The 16,212-nt window shown below is 39.0% G+C and overlaps 1 protein-coding gene and 1 long non-coding RNA gene across 51 annotated transcripts in view; one reads left to right on the top strand and one right to left on the bottom strand.

Annotated features, from left to right (window-relative positions):
* The window catches only part of DTNA (dystrobrevin alpha), a 221,610-nt gene that overhangs the window by 132,201 nt on the left and 73,197 nt on the right, over positions 1 to 16,212 (top strand). The window lies entirely within an intron of this gene.
* On the bottom strand, positions 243 to 11,220 carry LOC111924884 (uncharacterized). Its single transcript, XR_002861888.2, has 3 exons — positions 6,945 to 11,220; positions 3,180 to 3,373; positions 243 to 2,647 (listed from the first exon to the last, which is right to left on the bottom strand). It is a non-coding gene; the product is annotated as an uncharacterized LOC111924884 (long non-coding RNA).

The following is a 16,212-nucleotide window of genomic DNA, read 5'->3' as shown; positions in this document are numbered from 1 at the left end:
TTGTGATGGAAAATATTTTGGACTGTATTTACTGTGCTATAAGCCACAGAACTGATAGTTTAATCACTTTTGTAGCACACTTCTAGTATTTTTAATATGTCCTTAGCTGAAGTATGAATTGAAGGCTTGGTATTACATTATAAGAAGTCTGCCAGACACAAAACCCAGGGGGGTTTAGTACCTGCCCAGCAGCTGGCTTCTCCCATTCAGGAGCAACTGTGTTTAAAGATGCTATTATGTTGTATTCAGTTGTTTATTTTTTAAAATCTTATGTTTAGGAGGATGACATTTTCAGTTCATTTTCATGGTAGCAAAATACAGTAGTCTCAGGTGACAAAAGTATCCAATTAAATGGACAGTGATAGCAAAGTATGTACTCAACTGCATGCAAAGCAAATGAAAAAAACCTAAAGGCTAACAATAGCCTCATTGCTGGGAGTGTCTGTCTGGCTGAAAATATACTGGTTGTTAATTTTAATTTTGCGCCTCTGATTTATCAGCTGAGATCTGCTTTTGTGGAACTGTTGGTTCTCTTCATAATTAGTGCAGATGCTATGTAGTTTGCCAGCTTGTGCCAAATCACCCATGGACAGGACTTAGCTTCTGGTCTCCATTGATAACCTGGTAGGAGTAATTTGCTGATCTTGTTTAAAGACTGATACTGTATCAACCTCTTCTTAAGGAAAAAAAAATAAAAGGAGAAACTTAAGATGTCATCATAAGTATTGGGTTCTGTGCAACTTAAGGAATGATGCCTGCTGCTCTGGAATAGGCTGGTTTGTGTGTCTTTTCACCATCAAGTACAGTTTTCTTCCATTGTTTTGAGTAGACTGCTGCTCTCCCAGACAGGCTTCTCTTATCGATGGGAGAAGTTATTCATTCACCTGACAGGTATTCAAGCAATGACTGTCCAAAAAAGAGCTGCTAAACATAGAGCTGCTGAATTGAGCACTGCCCTTGAAAGGGTTAATATCAGACCTCTTGCTCATGTCAGCTACTGTTTTGGATTGGGTTTTTCTTTTTCCCCCTACAGAAAGTCATTATGCACCACCCAACTGTAATTAGACAAAAAAAGAAAAAGGGGTCATGGGGAAAAAAACCTTTCTGCTGCATCTGAGCTGCTTTGTTTAGGGTAGAATATAACAAGAAAAAGCTCAAAGACAGTTCTGCTCCACTCCCAGTGCATAGCACCTCCTGTCACTCAAACCATCCTTGTCTTTCAGCTGTGCTCTCCTGGCCTGCCCTGGCACACTGGCCCAGACTTACTAGGGGAAAATTGCTTGGAAAGACTATATTTGAGGGGTTCTTTAAAGAGCTATTTTAATAAATTGCAGAGAGCTGCTCTTGGCTACAGGCTGAAGGTGTATGAGGATGGAAGCAGAGAGCTGCTTTGAGTGCCAGAAGTGTTTGTTCCAAGAAAAGCAGAGCAGAGGCTTTATTAGCACCATCTTTTTTACCCGGAGGTGCCCATTAGCATAGGCAGTCATGAGATATCGTTTAACAGGCAGCTACACTTATCACACACAGTGCACTGTTTGTTTCTGCTGCCTTTAATGCAGACACAGACACAGGTTCATCTCCTGGCCTCGCTTCGTGAATTCATTTCTCAGTACAAAAGCAGTTTTTTTGCTGAAACCTTCAGCAGCAGACTGGGTTTTACTGTCAAAGCAGGCAGTGTGCAATAGGCAAAAATCATATTTTGAGAGCCATTCTTTCTTGCAGAGTTTCTCCTGAAACTAGTTAAATTATCCGGGCAAAAATTACAGAGGATATGACAGTTTACCACCTTTTACCAGAATATCACTACATATGTTGCACCTTGAGTATTACCACTGCATATCAAATAATTTTCTCTGTGAAATTATTTCATATTCATAAGATTTCTTTGCAGATATTTAGCCAACAGTCTTCAAAATTGCAAATATATGACTTTCTTATAATTCTATAGAACTCTGGGAAAATACCCTATGTGTGGAAAGTCTTTCTTTTATAAAAATGTCTCGAAGCATTTTAAAGTGACAGTTTAAATACAATTATCAGAGTGTGAAAAATCATTATCAGTCATTGCAATTATTTGTCAAACAGGATGGAATATAATCCAGTCCAGCCTTGTGCTTCAGAAAAACAGGAAATTCTTCTTAAGGACTCATAACAAAAGTAGATAAATTTGAAAAATCTATGATATTATCTTTCAAAGAAAAATTCCTGCAATTTTAAGCGTTCCTCTTTACCTAAGTTAACACTGTAAATAAATAATAATAACATTTACAAATTATTGTTGCCACACCTCTGAATCTGCTAAATGTCCAAATGTGGGATGCAATATGTGACAAAAATCCCAAAAGCAGGAGATATGCAAAATTCTGAATGCCGAAATCCTAAAAGCTGGGAAACCTTGTTAATTCACAATGAATATAAACTAATTTTATGCTTCTTATTTCTGCTGACAATTTCTAAAATTGGAAATAATGAAAAGAGAAACTCTGTAGGTAAATGTAGGTACTTGTGATGATGTGCTGGGTATAGAAAGAGATAATTGCAGACTACTTGCTGATTGCTTTGCAGAATTCCTGTAGCAGTAGACCTGTTGCAGTAGCAATAGTCTTCCCTTAGGTATAAATATCAGCACAAGAGATAGATGCCTTTTCTGGGGAAAAAAAAAGAGAAAAAAGTCAAATAAATACTAAAGTCTTGAGAAGATATTAAGATTTGGGCATGAATAATTCCAAATGAATGCAAAGAGTTGCAGACAGATAGACCTTGGGTAACAAATTGCTGGTGATTATGTCATCTTGAAATCCCAGAATGTAAAGCCAGGAGTGAGAGAGCTGACTGTGTTCACTTTACTGGTGGATAGTATTGGATATAGTGTTGGAAATAGCAGCATCCTAATCATTTGAGGTTAAATTTCATTATTTGGAGTAATAAAAGCAACTGGGAAGCAAGTACAGGAGCCTGATCAAACATGCTACGTGTTTATTCCAGTCTGTACAGTACGAAAAATACCAAGTGGGAATAGCTGACTTTATCATACAGATTTTCTACATGTGTTTTAAAGGTGGTGCTAGATAGTGCACACTGCAAGAATCAAGGAGGAAGGTAGAAAAATTACAGGTGAGCACCATGAGGTCTGAAAACAGTCAGAACTTGAAAACTCTATGAACCAATGTTGCTCTCACCAAGTCAAACAGGAGAGTATTGTCCTTTACTTCATTGCCAGTGCATCAGAGCAGGTTTTGGAGCACCTGAGTACATTCTCAGCAAACATAACTCCTGCTCAGCACCCCTTACTGCCAGGAAAATGCCATCTTGGCAAGGTTTATTTGCTGCTGTTTATCCATGGCATCCAGGCACAGAAACATGTTAGGCTTTCCTAAAATAAGGATGAAAGACCAATGACAGCAGTTAGACCTATCACTCAACATTCACCAGTAGCTGGAGCCACTAAACCCCAGAATTTATAATTATCCCCACTGATCATTGTGCAGTTGATTTATTTTAATCCTTCTTTCTCAGTGAATTTATTAACATGCTGAGATGAAATACTGTGTTCACATGCAAATTCCCTCTGGGGTATGGTGACAACCAGGAGTAGGACATATCAACATATCATAATCAAAACCATTGTACAGTTAAATATCACTCACTAATACAGAACTGTATGGCTGGAAAACTACTGCTGTCCTTGGTGAACTATCGTAAATGTGTTGTGAAATCATTCTGTGACTGTGGCTACAAAAGCAGATTTTGCTGATTTCCCTAGATCAGAATAAATCATTGACAGTTGAAAGTGTGAATCAAAAGCTGTGCTGCTTATGGTAACATGTGGCTTAATTAATGCAGACAAAAAGGGAGCTTGTTTTTCTGGCAGTTTAATCTCAACACCTCAGGGTGTTGGTGTCTTTGTTTCTCCCTTTAAATGTTGTTCAATGTAGTGATTTTTTTTTTGATTTATTTTTTTAATTATTTTGGACATGACTGTGATGGAAACCTTATGTATGTCCAAGGCAGTCTCCTCCACCTCCACCTGCTCTTTATTCTACTTCCTCTGGGCTTGTGTAGTCACAGCTGAGGCATGTAGGCATGTCAGCTTAATCTCCATACATGCTTTTGGGTGCTTGCCTGATCTGATCTGCCTTTTTACATTTGTTTTAAGTTAGGATTTAATTTCTCCTCTGCTTAAATGTAATAATTTCCTAGTGAAAATGAATGACAGTTATTGTAAATACATTATTTTTAGATGCTTTTCTTAAAGCTCTTTTCTGTCTGTACTCTTAAACCTCCTGTAATGCTTCAGCAAGCTGCTGAAAATGGGTTTGTCCCCGAAACTGACAATCTGGATATGAAATTGGGAGATCAACCTGTATGAGCTACTGACCCCCATCATCATGGCAAGCAATTTAAAAAAAAATACTTAACCTAAATAAAATTGCTAGAGTTTGGGGTTTGACTCTATTTTTTCTATCATACCATTCAGTACAAAATGAAAAGTCACAATATCTGGTACTTGCATTAAAAGGAAAGGATAGGCAAGTATTGATTCCACACTAGAAATGGTGCTGTGACCTTTGTGTTATCCAGTGGCTGAAGAAGTTAACAGGACATCCAGGTTATTCTTCTTCTGCATGAGAAAACCTATGCTGATCTTACATATCCAAAAGAGTTCCAAAAACACAAAGCTAGAGGATATTCACAAGTGTTCCAGTCCTGTTGATGTTTAAGTATCAGATCTTTCATCTTTCTCTGTTGATTGATTTAGGACCATGTAACTGCTTCTCTTTACTCAAACGAGACATTTTGCCAGTGTAGTATAAAGACATTGGTCCTTCTACTCAGTGAGTATTGATTTTCTCAAATGTAGAATAGAGTGCACAACAAATGTGCAAAGGTGCAAGAATCCCATGAAGATCCCTGCCATGGCAGGAAGTATTGACTATTATTATCCTGCCTTTTACGTCCCAAGAACCCATGCAGTTTTATACTTGCCCTTCTTTTTCTTTTACTCAGGAAACTTATCATCAGAAACAGAGCCACCAAATTATGATGATTACAGAATTGTTTAGATTAAATAATTTAATCCTTCATCACTGTAGTTTCCATGGTTAGTGCTCTGTTCTCATTGTTGGGTTTCATCCTGTTTTTCATTTCACCTTGGAAGCAGTAAAGCTTCCAAGCAAGATAGTTTCAGGCTGGGTCACAGAGCAATCAGACTGAATGACAAGCAGCGTTGCCTACTTGAGAAGTGCAAAAGGTCTGCTTGGCTGCAATTTGAAGCAATCTGCCTCTTGAATTTGTGATCATGGGTTTCTCATATTCTTCTAAACCCTGAGTGATCAGTCCTTTATGAGAATTGCTTAAATTTCTATAATTTGGAATGAAAATCACCATTTTGCATTCTTATTTTTTTTCTTCATTGTTGACCACCTTGGATATTTTATGATCTGCTTATTATTATTACATAAAGGTAGAGGCTGGAAATATTAATTGTGTTCTTTGTTTTCTATTTTAATGAAAGCTGAGTCTTACAAGTTCCCTTAGAGTGAGTGACATTATTCACATGGCTCCAAGAGATACAGCTTTAAAAAAAAAGCCACTCTGTATTACAAGAGTCATGATACCATTGTGTAAGTTACTAATTCTGGTATCCTGCAGTATTTGAAGAATGGAAAGAGAAATGAGTTAATGATTTTAAAAACTTTTTTGTTCCTTTGTCTTCACCAACGACTTAGAGACTAAATGCTTCTGGAATTGCTACTACTGTTCCATATGGGTTTCCAGGCAACTATGGAAAAAGAATGCATATATTATACATTCTGCATTATGCATCAATTATTTAATCAAAAGTTCAAAAGGGCTTGATTTAGCATATTCCCCACAGACAAATCCTTAGTCTGTAAGTGTTCGTTCAGAGCACAATATCCTGAAAATAGGTTCAGATTTTCTTTCCCTTTCAACTGTAAAAGTTTATTAATATGCTTGACAATCATAATAGCTGTTAGAGAGCTGGCATATAACCTGTATATTTGGCATGTTCATTGAGGGACTGCCGTTCAGCCTTTTCTTCAGTGTTAGCATGAAGTGTACTCTTGTTATATAAGAGGGCTGTGTTATCTCAGATGTCCCTGAGTATTTGCTCTCAAAGGCTGCCACTGCAAGTCTGTCTCAACCAAGACTGAGACAAGAGCTATTAGTGGATATTTAGAATTAATTTTAATGCCAAAAGGAGTGAAACAAGGATATCTACCTTAAAACTTTTACATTTTCAGTTGCTTAGAGATTGATTTTTCAAACATACCCATGATCCCAAGTGGCTCTTGTTGAAAACAGGAGTTGCAGAAGGTTGTCAGCTAATATTATTTTGTCCTTTAAAGAGGAAAATGACTCATTTGGCTTTCTTTAAGTCAGAAGTTGACAGACACGTGGCCTAGGTCACATCACAAGTATACCTTGCTGCCCTCTGCTACACAGGTGGCACAGCTCTGCCTGAATGCAGACAGCTTTTGTAACTGGATCATGGCTGAAAATCTCTTCTTACTGACTTCCTGAACTCTGTGAAGACTGCCATTCACTGTGCTATTTCTGATGGCTTTCCTGATGAACGTGTAAGGTTGGACAGTCTGTTCTGTTCCTCGCTTATGTCTCTGAACATCTGCTGCTGGTAATAGGCATCACTCACCTTTCTCTGGCACCCTTTGGCTTAGTTTCCCCAAGCCAGAAAGTTTTTGTACCCTGTTTCACATTGGTCCTCTTAATAAATACTTCAAACAAAAAACAATAATAATAATAATAATAATAATAATAATAATAATAATAATAATAATAATAATAATAGATATTGTTATTGTTAGTAGTAGTGTTATTGTTATTATCTTGGTAACCTTGTAGACAGTCTCAAAATTGCAAAATTTATGTAGACATACTGTTTAATTGAAACAAACCAATACCTTGGTGATCATAGAATCACTGTGTCTTCTAATTCTTTCTGTGAGAGCTTTATCTTTATTCAACCTTATGTTTTTCCCCTCAATCTGTAGCTGTGTTAAGTCTCCATTACTATTTCCCTGTCCCTTCCTCAGCTTCACGTCATTATCTGCGGCATTTTCTTTATCTCTGACTTCTCTGCAATCCTTATTCCCTTGTCTGCTCTCTCTTTTCCTGTTATTCTCTTGGTTCCAATCACCTTTTTTCGGGCTAAGTCTCTCTTATAGTTGAGCCTTTGTTCCCTTTCCTTGGGCTGTTCTGATTGTCCTGTTTGGGTCTTTTACTGGGTCTGCCCTGATGTCACATGAGCACCTCTATAATGTGTCAGAGTGCATTAAGCAGTGTGAATTAATGCCTGTCACATTAAGGGTCATCCTCTTGGGTTTTTTTTCCATATGACATCCTGTTTATGTGGCAAAGGGGAAAAGAAGTAACGAGTCATCTTTGGAGCAATTGTCAGTGAGTTTGGTGATTGTGGTCCTTTGTTCCTAAGGACCTTCAACTTGATGCCCTGTGTCTCCATTCTGGACTTGAACCAATTATTCCAGAGGAGTTATATGTGAGCTCAGTCCATACATGCATGTTTTCTCTATAGACTGCAGGACAGTTTTTGTGTACTTGCAGATTCCTGACAGGATAAGCTGGACTATTTTGCCCAGTATTTGTGTTGTAGCATTACATTCACAGAATCCCAGAATTATTTAGGTTGGAAAAGACTTTGACCCATCACCATTTTGTCAACTAGACCAAAGCACTTAGTATCATGTCCAGGCATTTCTTGAATACCCCCAGGGGTGGCAACTCCACCGACTAACTCCTGGGCAGCCAGTTCCAAGGCTTAAAACCCCCTGCAGTAAATAAATTCCTCCTCATGTTTTGAACTCCTCCATTTCATCTGCCAAGTTGGGAATTTTGCTGATCTTCTTTTACCCTGTCCTGGTTTTTAAGCCATCATTAAGTTAGTTCAGGAGAATGAGTAGGCACTACACAGTTTTCCTCCACCTTAACCACACAGTCTGCACCATCTTCCTGCCTAAACAATGGTCTCCATCACAACCTGACACAGAAAGTCTGATCTGTCTCCAGCCATTCTTCATTCCTGTCTCCAGTAACTTTTACAAATAAGCCCACTGTGGAGCCAGCCACAGCCAGTGGTATGGGATTCTTCAGGGTGAAGACAGCAAACAGCCCCCAGAAGGAAAGTCAGAATGTGGGACCTGATGTAATTTTATTATAGTCCTCTCCTCCTGTAATTCCCAGAGAGTGTTTTCTTGCATGCTCATTTGTGTTCAGTTACATGAAAAGTTTGTGTAACTCTAGTAATATAGATCAACTTCAGAATACCCAGAATATTCAGAGAAAAGCTTTGGCTTAGCCATTATATAATATTTTACTGCATCTAGTTTTATTTTCATTAAGTCTTAGTGGAAGATTTCATACTGCTAGTATCTGGTATGCTAGGACAAATTGTGAAAACAGAAGATGTTTGCTATAAAAATAATTTCCTGCCTTTATAAGTGTGAAGAGACTGCAATATAATGTCCTCAGTGGGTATTGTTATTAATACAGTTCTGGGTCTCTATACAATGAACATTCAGCTTTCTGGCATTAGTGTTTGTGATACACAGTAGCTTTACAAAGGCCATTTTCCTTGTGCTAAATCAAGGCATTCCTAGGCTGAATTCAGACTGAGTTGTATCTGTGATAATATTTTTGGCTGCAGATGTTTTCTAGCAGGGTGTTTGGCCCTTTAACCGAGAAAAGTGTAGGCTAATTCCACAGAAGTTCTCTGTCTGCTCAGGCTTTTCTTTGGTCCATGTGGATGGATAGATGGATGTCTCCTTTCTTGACAGGGAATAAATTGAAAGTAACTCGTTTGAACTCATTGACATCACTATGGCACAAAGGAAAGAATGAATCAGTTCTCTCAGTGTGTATTATTTGAGGAGGTTGAACTCAATTTCTGATAAATGAAGTTGACAGTAGTATCATACTGCATGTCTTGTAAAGGTCCTGATCTTCCCCAAGTTTAATTTTCCACAGTTCATTCATCTATATTTTGCCTTGAAACTCTTTATTTTGTCTTGGAGTTGCAGAATATCTTTAAGAACTGCGTGTGTAAAATAAAGGATGACAGATAAGTGGCCATATACATTGAGACTCTTACTCCATCTAGGGGCCCTGACAACATCATTAAAGAGCTTCTGTCACACACAGGGAGAAGGATAGATGTGTGAAACTTCACCTAAATCTCATTTATCTGCTATTTCACATTCTGCATTCGTGTTGCCTTTCTCAGTGTTGCTGATTGTTGAGCTATGTTTCTATCAGCTGTAGCTTTTCTCCTTGGCCTAGTCCTTATTTCCTCAAGAGATGGGAAATTTTAGAACACAGTATTTTAAGGGGAGGCACTGCAGTTGCCTTCTGGTTTGGAGTCTGGTTACTGAGGGAATCAGCTGGGGAAGTGGAGCACCGACCCACTCTGGCAGAAGACATTGCTTTGAATGTGAGTAATGTCAAGAGAGAAAATCTGGAGAGATTGTGTGAACACAATGACAGAGTTTAGTCAAATATTCTGGATAGCTTCTCTGAATAAGAGGCTGCCTATTCAAATTAAAATGATACCCCAGAAAGGGATATTCCAGATACTAGGATCCATCTTTCCCTCTTTCCAAGCTGATTATAGCTCATATTCCAGAAGATTTTGGGGCAAATAAATTGCATTGTTTTCAAATGTAATACATTATTAAATACCTATGAAAGCTGAAACCTATGACAGTAATTAGCAACTTGATTACCAATCTCAGCTAAAGGTAAAGTAAGGTAAGTCTGAACTGTCCTTATGACTTCAGGCATAATAAGATGCTTTTTCACCGAAGTTCTATGTGTCACATGAATGTCCTGCTTCATAGCAGTGCTCTTGCTCTCAACAGCTGAAGTTGGTACTGGGATTTTGTCCTGGGAACCCTCTGGACTGAACCAAACTCTTCAGAAGAGAGAAGCATATGTTAATAGTCTTTAATAAGTCTCTTCTGCTCTGGGGATGAAAAATGCAGTTGTGGTATCAGACTGTTTACCCAAGCATTAAGTTCAGCTTAAGATTTTCTCTAATTATTTTTAATAGATGAAAATGTTATGGGTCAAGTTCAGTCCACATTACATAAGAAAATATTTAAATTAATAGAATGAGGATCAGGTTAAGAATTTGCATATATGTAAAATATCACGTATTTCATATTCAAGAAAGTGCGCGATTCATCTTTCCATTAGTATTCAGTACCTTGTGTTGCTGTTTACAGTCTGGCCAACCCTAAATGATTCAAAAAATAATACTACAGGAAACTAAGCAACCATGGATCACACTCTGAAAAATAGGATATATGCCAAAGGGGGCTTTCATTTTCAAGCAGTTCTAAATATCTGATAGGTGCTCATTCTTTTTCATTGACCTTTGTGATAGGACTTAACCTTAAAGTTTGGTAATGTAATCTCAACTTGTTTTCTATAGCTATTAGGTAAGAAACTGTTGCAAAGAACTGTTAAATCACATTTTGCCTTATTTATCAGAAGCTATTTTTTAAAGGAAACAGCAGTTAATACGAGACTGCGGATAACACCATGTATCCTTAAGCTGGTAACGTGCACTGCTTCAAAATTAATGAAAAACGTAAATAACCCAATTTGTTAACATTTGCATTCCCTATGTGGTTGCTTTTGGCTGGTAGCAGGGCCTAGCAAGCTGTAGTCCTCCTGTGGCATGGGGAGTGTTTGGTGGGGGATGAATGGAGCTGGCAGCAGTTCTATCAGAGGGAGAAAGGAAATTATTGATGAAAGAAAGATGTGGTGTAAATCTCAGACTCGGCATTTGAAGAAGCATACTGCTGGAGAAGATGTTACCGCTGTAATAAGGGCATCCAAGATGAAGACATTCTGCCTTTTTCACCGCGCGGGGTTGGCACTGTTTGCCCGCCCCGCGTGATGGCGGGTGCAGGACACCCACACAGCCCCGTCTCCACGCACACAGGCCTCATTCGGCTCAACACAGAGACACGGCCATTCTCGGTGGCCATGCACCGCCTCTGATTCGCGCTGTCTCGCTTGACGCTGTGCCAGGAGAGAGTTAAAATGCTGGAGCGAGTGTGGCTGCATTTAAAATACACCCAGGAGTGCCATCCTGTGGCGAGGCCCCGCCAGGAGCGTGTGCGGCGTGTCCCGCCGGCTGGCGAGATCTCAGCTGGCGTCTTGCGTTCTTCCACACCATCTGAGCTGCGCCAGCCGCGCACTCCGGGGCTTCCTCCTCCTATGTTCAGGCGTTTCTCAACTTCCACTCGCATCTCCCAAGTAGGAGGGCTCACACGTGGCTTCTGGTTCTCCTCTGGAAACAGTTTTTGAAAGTCTCTGTGGTTTGGTTGCTGTATTCGCTGTCAGGTTCGTCAGATCTATCTTTTACAAACTCACCTGAGAACTCAAATGTAAAGCAAACTGACCTTTTATGAAGAGAAATGAGAAAGCTGTTGTATATTGTACATATCTATTGACCAAGTCTTGTTACCTCATGAGTTCTTTCGCTTCTTTGAAAGGTGACGCTAGCAAAACCCTTTTGTGGGAGCTATTCGGTCAGACTGAGGCCTGATCACACAGTGCCTCAAATAAAACCTTTCTCATTAAAACGGTTCTGTAGTGGGATCGCAAGAATAATAGAGACACACAGTTTAGAAGTACTGTTGTCTTGGGGTAGTTATAAAGTTTCTGACTGTGGAATACATGTAGCAATAGGTCTGCTATTTGCACATTGGTCTTTACTTCACAGATTGTTCAACTCTAAAAATAAGAAAATTGTATATAATCAATGGATTTAAATCATGTGACTTCTTAGCAACAGTGCCGAGTTTTAATTATTTTCTAGCTATCATCAAAATACTAAGAAGCTTAGAGCTAGATTTTTTTATTATTTCATTTATATGTGTGATACTTCATTCATCATTTCAAATAAATTATTTCAAAGCACGTTTTTAAAAAAGAAAACACTTTGCCAGCATCTGGGTGACAAGTAGATGACAACAGTTTCTCAGCCCAGCAGTCAGGGTGGATCACCCAGTGCTCCCTTTTGCAGAATTGACTGTCATTAGTGCTGCTCCTTGGAGAGACTGATGGCTTTTGCCACCCACAGAGAGCCCTTCAGTCTTAGGTTAAGTATAGGTAAAACAAGATAAGACAAGATGGTCAGGAATTGACAGCAGGGGAAGAAGGAACTTCTATTGTAAATTAAATTACTGTGTAAAAGACAAATTTTACTGGAGATCTTTACACACTCATACACCTTGGTGGATTTGTCAGGTACCATATTAGAAGTGGAAAGGCCACATTTCAGTGTGTTGTTAGCCTAATGATTATTCCTCATTAGTAACACTTGATCAAAGTTCTGTAGTGATCAGAATCCCAGGAGGTTTTAGAATAACTTATTTTGCCTTCTGGGCACAACACAGGTAGAGTATAATAGGATGCCAGCCCAAGTATGCAGACAGGAGAACCTTCAAAACTCTCCCTAAATTTTCAGTGCCTCAGTTGTAGACCTTCTGTCCTTCAGATCTCCAAACAACCAGCAGCCAGGTTTGGCACCCACTCAGAAATGTCTTCTGTGCATGCAGTGTGCAGCTGGCTGGCATATGCACAGACAGCTCAGCTCCTGATGGCTGGGAGATCTCTCCTTCCATGTGGCATCACTGGGACAGGTGATCTGCATGAATCCAGTCAGTCCAAATGCAGCTGACTTACCCCATATGCACATGGCTCAGGACAAAGCTGTTTCTCTTGGCTGGTCTGAATGTTTAGGTCCTAACTCGCGCACTCCTCCTCACCTCTGGGATGTGCAGGTGGAAGTGGATAGCCTTATTTCGGCTTCTTGCTGAGCCAGTGCATACCACACACCTGTGCAGTCCCACAGCACAGGCAGAAAGGTGAGGAGGAGGAGGAAGGGGAAGAGGAATAGGAATGCATGCATCTGACAGGGCATTAAATTAAACTAGAGCCTCCCTCTGAAAACCCTTGGCCTTCAAGGGAAAACTAAAGGGAATACCTGAGTACTCACAGTGCTGTGAAGGCCCACAATACAGCTTACACAAAACCTCTTGAGAATGTGGAGGACTCTTTCTCAAACTTTCAAGGTGCCTCAGGGTAGGTTCTGTGATTTTTTATTTATTACATGTGTTAGAGAAGGGCCTTGGAGCACAGCTTACTCGAGTAATGATTTTAGAGAAAAGTCAGTGAGGCAACACTGACTCCTTTCCAGTACAAGTTACTGTGGTTCTGCAGCACAGGTTCACGATCAAACAGCAGCATCACAGAATCAATGAAGTTGGCAGGGAATTCTGGAGAGAACAGGGACAGCTACAGCAAATTGCTCAGGGTTTTGTCCTGTTCAGGTTTGATTATTTTCAAGGATGGAGACTCCACAGCTTTTGTGAGCAGTATCACACTATTCAAAAATCCTCACAGGGATAATCTTTTTCTTACATTTAAATGCTTTCCTGTATTTTAATTTGTGCCTGTTTGCTTCAGTCCCTTCAGTCTTATCCCTGAGAAGAGAGTGGCTCCGTGTTCTTTACTCCCTTGCACCAGATCATAGAATCATAAAATGTCTTGGGTTGAAAGGTACTTTGAAGACCATCTAGTTCTAACCCCCTTCCTTCCATGGGCAGAGATGCCTTCCTCTAGACCAGGTTGCTCAAATCCCCATCCATGTGGATGACCCATCCCCATCCTGGCCTTAAACACTTCCAGGTATGAGTCATCCACAGCTTCTCTGGGCAACTTGTTCCAGTGCTTCACCACCCTCACAGTGAGTGTTTTCTTCTTAATGTCAGCTATTTGGGCCATGAGTAGTCTGGGCGTGCCAGGCTGAGTAGAGTGACAGCTGTCACTAGATGGTACCCTGCCAAAGAGTACCTCATTTTAGCCCTGACCAGAAGTAACAAATTTCATGTAATTTGGTATCCAGAGAGTGTAAAAAACTGCAAGCCTTCGTTGCTGGCACTTTGATCTGCATAGTAGTGGGATGTGCAAGTAAAGCTTTCAGTGATGACACTACAGGTGACTGATTTGAGGGGCAGCTTGGACACCAACAGGTGTTGTTTAGAGGAAAAACATGCCTCAGTCAGTCCTCTGTTACCTGCTTGGCAGCAGGAGAGAGGGATCCAAACAGAAAATGTGAATAACTTTTCAGGGCTTCTTAGCAATGACAATGACAAATGGCTCCAATACCCTAATTTGTGATGGGTTCATAGATTCTAATGAAAAAAAAAAAAAGACTTGTCTAACATATTTTGTAGTATTTTTAGGATTGTTAGACAAGGAAGCATAAATCTTTCCCTTCTAATGGAATCCACCTGAAATACGTGACATACCGTCAAGTGCCATTGATTTCAGATGGCAGTACAAGTATGCTTAAACTCAAGCATGTGTGTAAGAGGTTTTCTGGACTAAAATCTTCATGAAATGTATAGTAAAATTTTGGAAATAATTTAAACTAATATTTCTTCAGAAGTTTGTTCTTGTATTCACAAAGGAAAATACAACAAGGAGAATTTTGGTCCTAACTATCTATCACTTGGACATGTTTAACTTATATTTATTTAGACCTACTATATGTTAAACAAATTTGTATTGATTGTTTAAGCCCTGACTTGGTCACTTCCTGTATTTAATTAAATGTAATCTCCTCTTCCATGTTCATTTAATAATAAATGGAGATATAACTTTGTAAAACTTACGGTTAGGGTGTAATACAAAAAAATGAAATAGGGAAAATGAGGATTTTTGTATAAGTAGATCCATTTAATGCTAAGAAAGCTTAAGCACAAATCTTAAGCACACAGACAGTTTTTAATTTATTTTTTTTTTATATACTACTTAAAAGATAAACTTTGCAACATTTTTTTCTTTCTTATGTTTTCTTAGGGCAACATCATTTCTTGACAGCAGATGTTTGAGGTAAACTGCCTCCTTTGAGATTAGTGATTATCTGTATCTCAGAGCCTTTCCATAATTATAAATTGCATGATGGAGAGAAAAATTCATTTTTCACTCTATAAGTACATATTAATTTCTTTGTTTTGAATTGAAGAAAAGGAATGTAGTCCATCTCCCTCATTTTGCCTATTAAGATACTGTATCTGCCAAACAGAAAATTACTTACTGCAAATAAATTAAAGTTACTAGTTACAATATATTAAAAGTACTTTTTTTTTTTGGAAGATGAAGAATTAAGAGCCTACAAAATGTCTGAAGAAAAAAGGGAGAATCAAGATTAGTAAAATTGACATGTGTGTGTATAACAAGCAACATAAGATTGCTAGATTGTGTTTTCTCTAAATGTATCTGGGGTACATCTCTTCCACAAATGGACCTGTTGACAGAGTTGTAGGTGATGGAATTCTGTACTGTAACTACTGATTGATCACTTTCATTATAAAAGTAGTAAAAAGTTAAAGGAAAAGGTATTCTGAACGCAGGTAAAGGCGGAAGAGCAGGATGTAAAACTTGAAGGTGTCTGAAAACTTCTTAGTTTGAGGAAAATACAAAAGTCCTTTCAAACTGATCCAGCCACCTTCATCCCCCTTGCATCCTGAAGGGAGAGACTGATCAGTTCTGTCTCAGTGCACTGGCAACAGGCACTCTACAAATGTTGCTTTAACAGTCAAAGGAGCACACTGAAGGAAATAACATTTGCTATTTGGAGTGTATTTTCATGCATTAATCTTAATTCTCTGCAGTTCAGTCTGGGTCTCCTCAAAGACTGCAATTTTTGATAATGACTGCTGTGAAATGAATGGCAGCCATCTGTAATGCTTCTCTGTCTGGACACTGAACTTTATTTACATTCACTAATCACTGTCTCTTACTGAGCATGCTCAAATATGAAACTTTCTGTGATGCTGTTTAAATATTACATAATGTCATAAAAGTTAAATTAGCAGACGGTGTTCGCCATAGAAGATGTAATAACGCAGAGCTTTAGCTTAGCTCTGACTTCAGGGATCACTTCACAGAAAATCTAAAGGGAAGCATAGTTCAGCAATTGCTTATGCAGATTGTCAACTTTTTTGTCAGACGTCAGACAAATGAGTGAGATCTATACCTGTGCTGTTTACTGAGTGTGAGGCCTTTCTGAAGGGTCCATGAATGTTGGCTGGGCTTCATGATTGTTGATAGCCTTATGCTACACAGGCACTA

Source organism: Cyanistes caeruleus, chromosome 1 (assembly GCF_971803275.1).
Source record: "Cyanistes caeruleus chromosome 1, bCyaCae1.hap1.1, whole genome shotgun sequence".
Classification (NCBI taxonomy): Eukaryota; Metazoa; Chordata; class Aves; order Passeriformes; family Paridae; genus Cyanistes; species Cyanistes caeruleus.
Note: the sequence above shows the minus strand (reverse complement) of the source record. Positions and strands in the feature narration are given on the sequence as shown.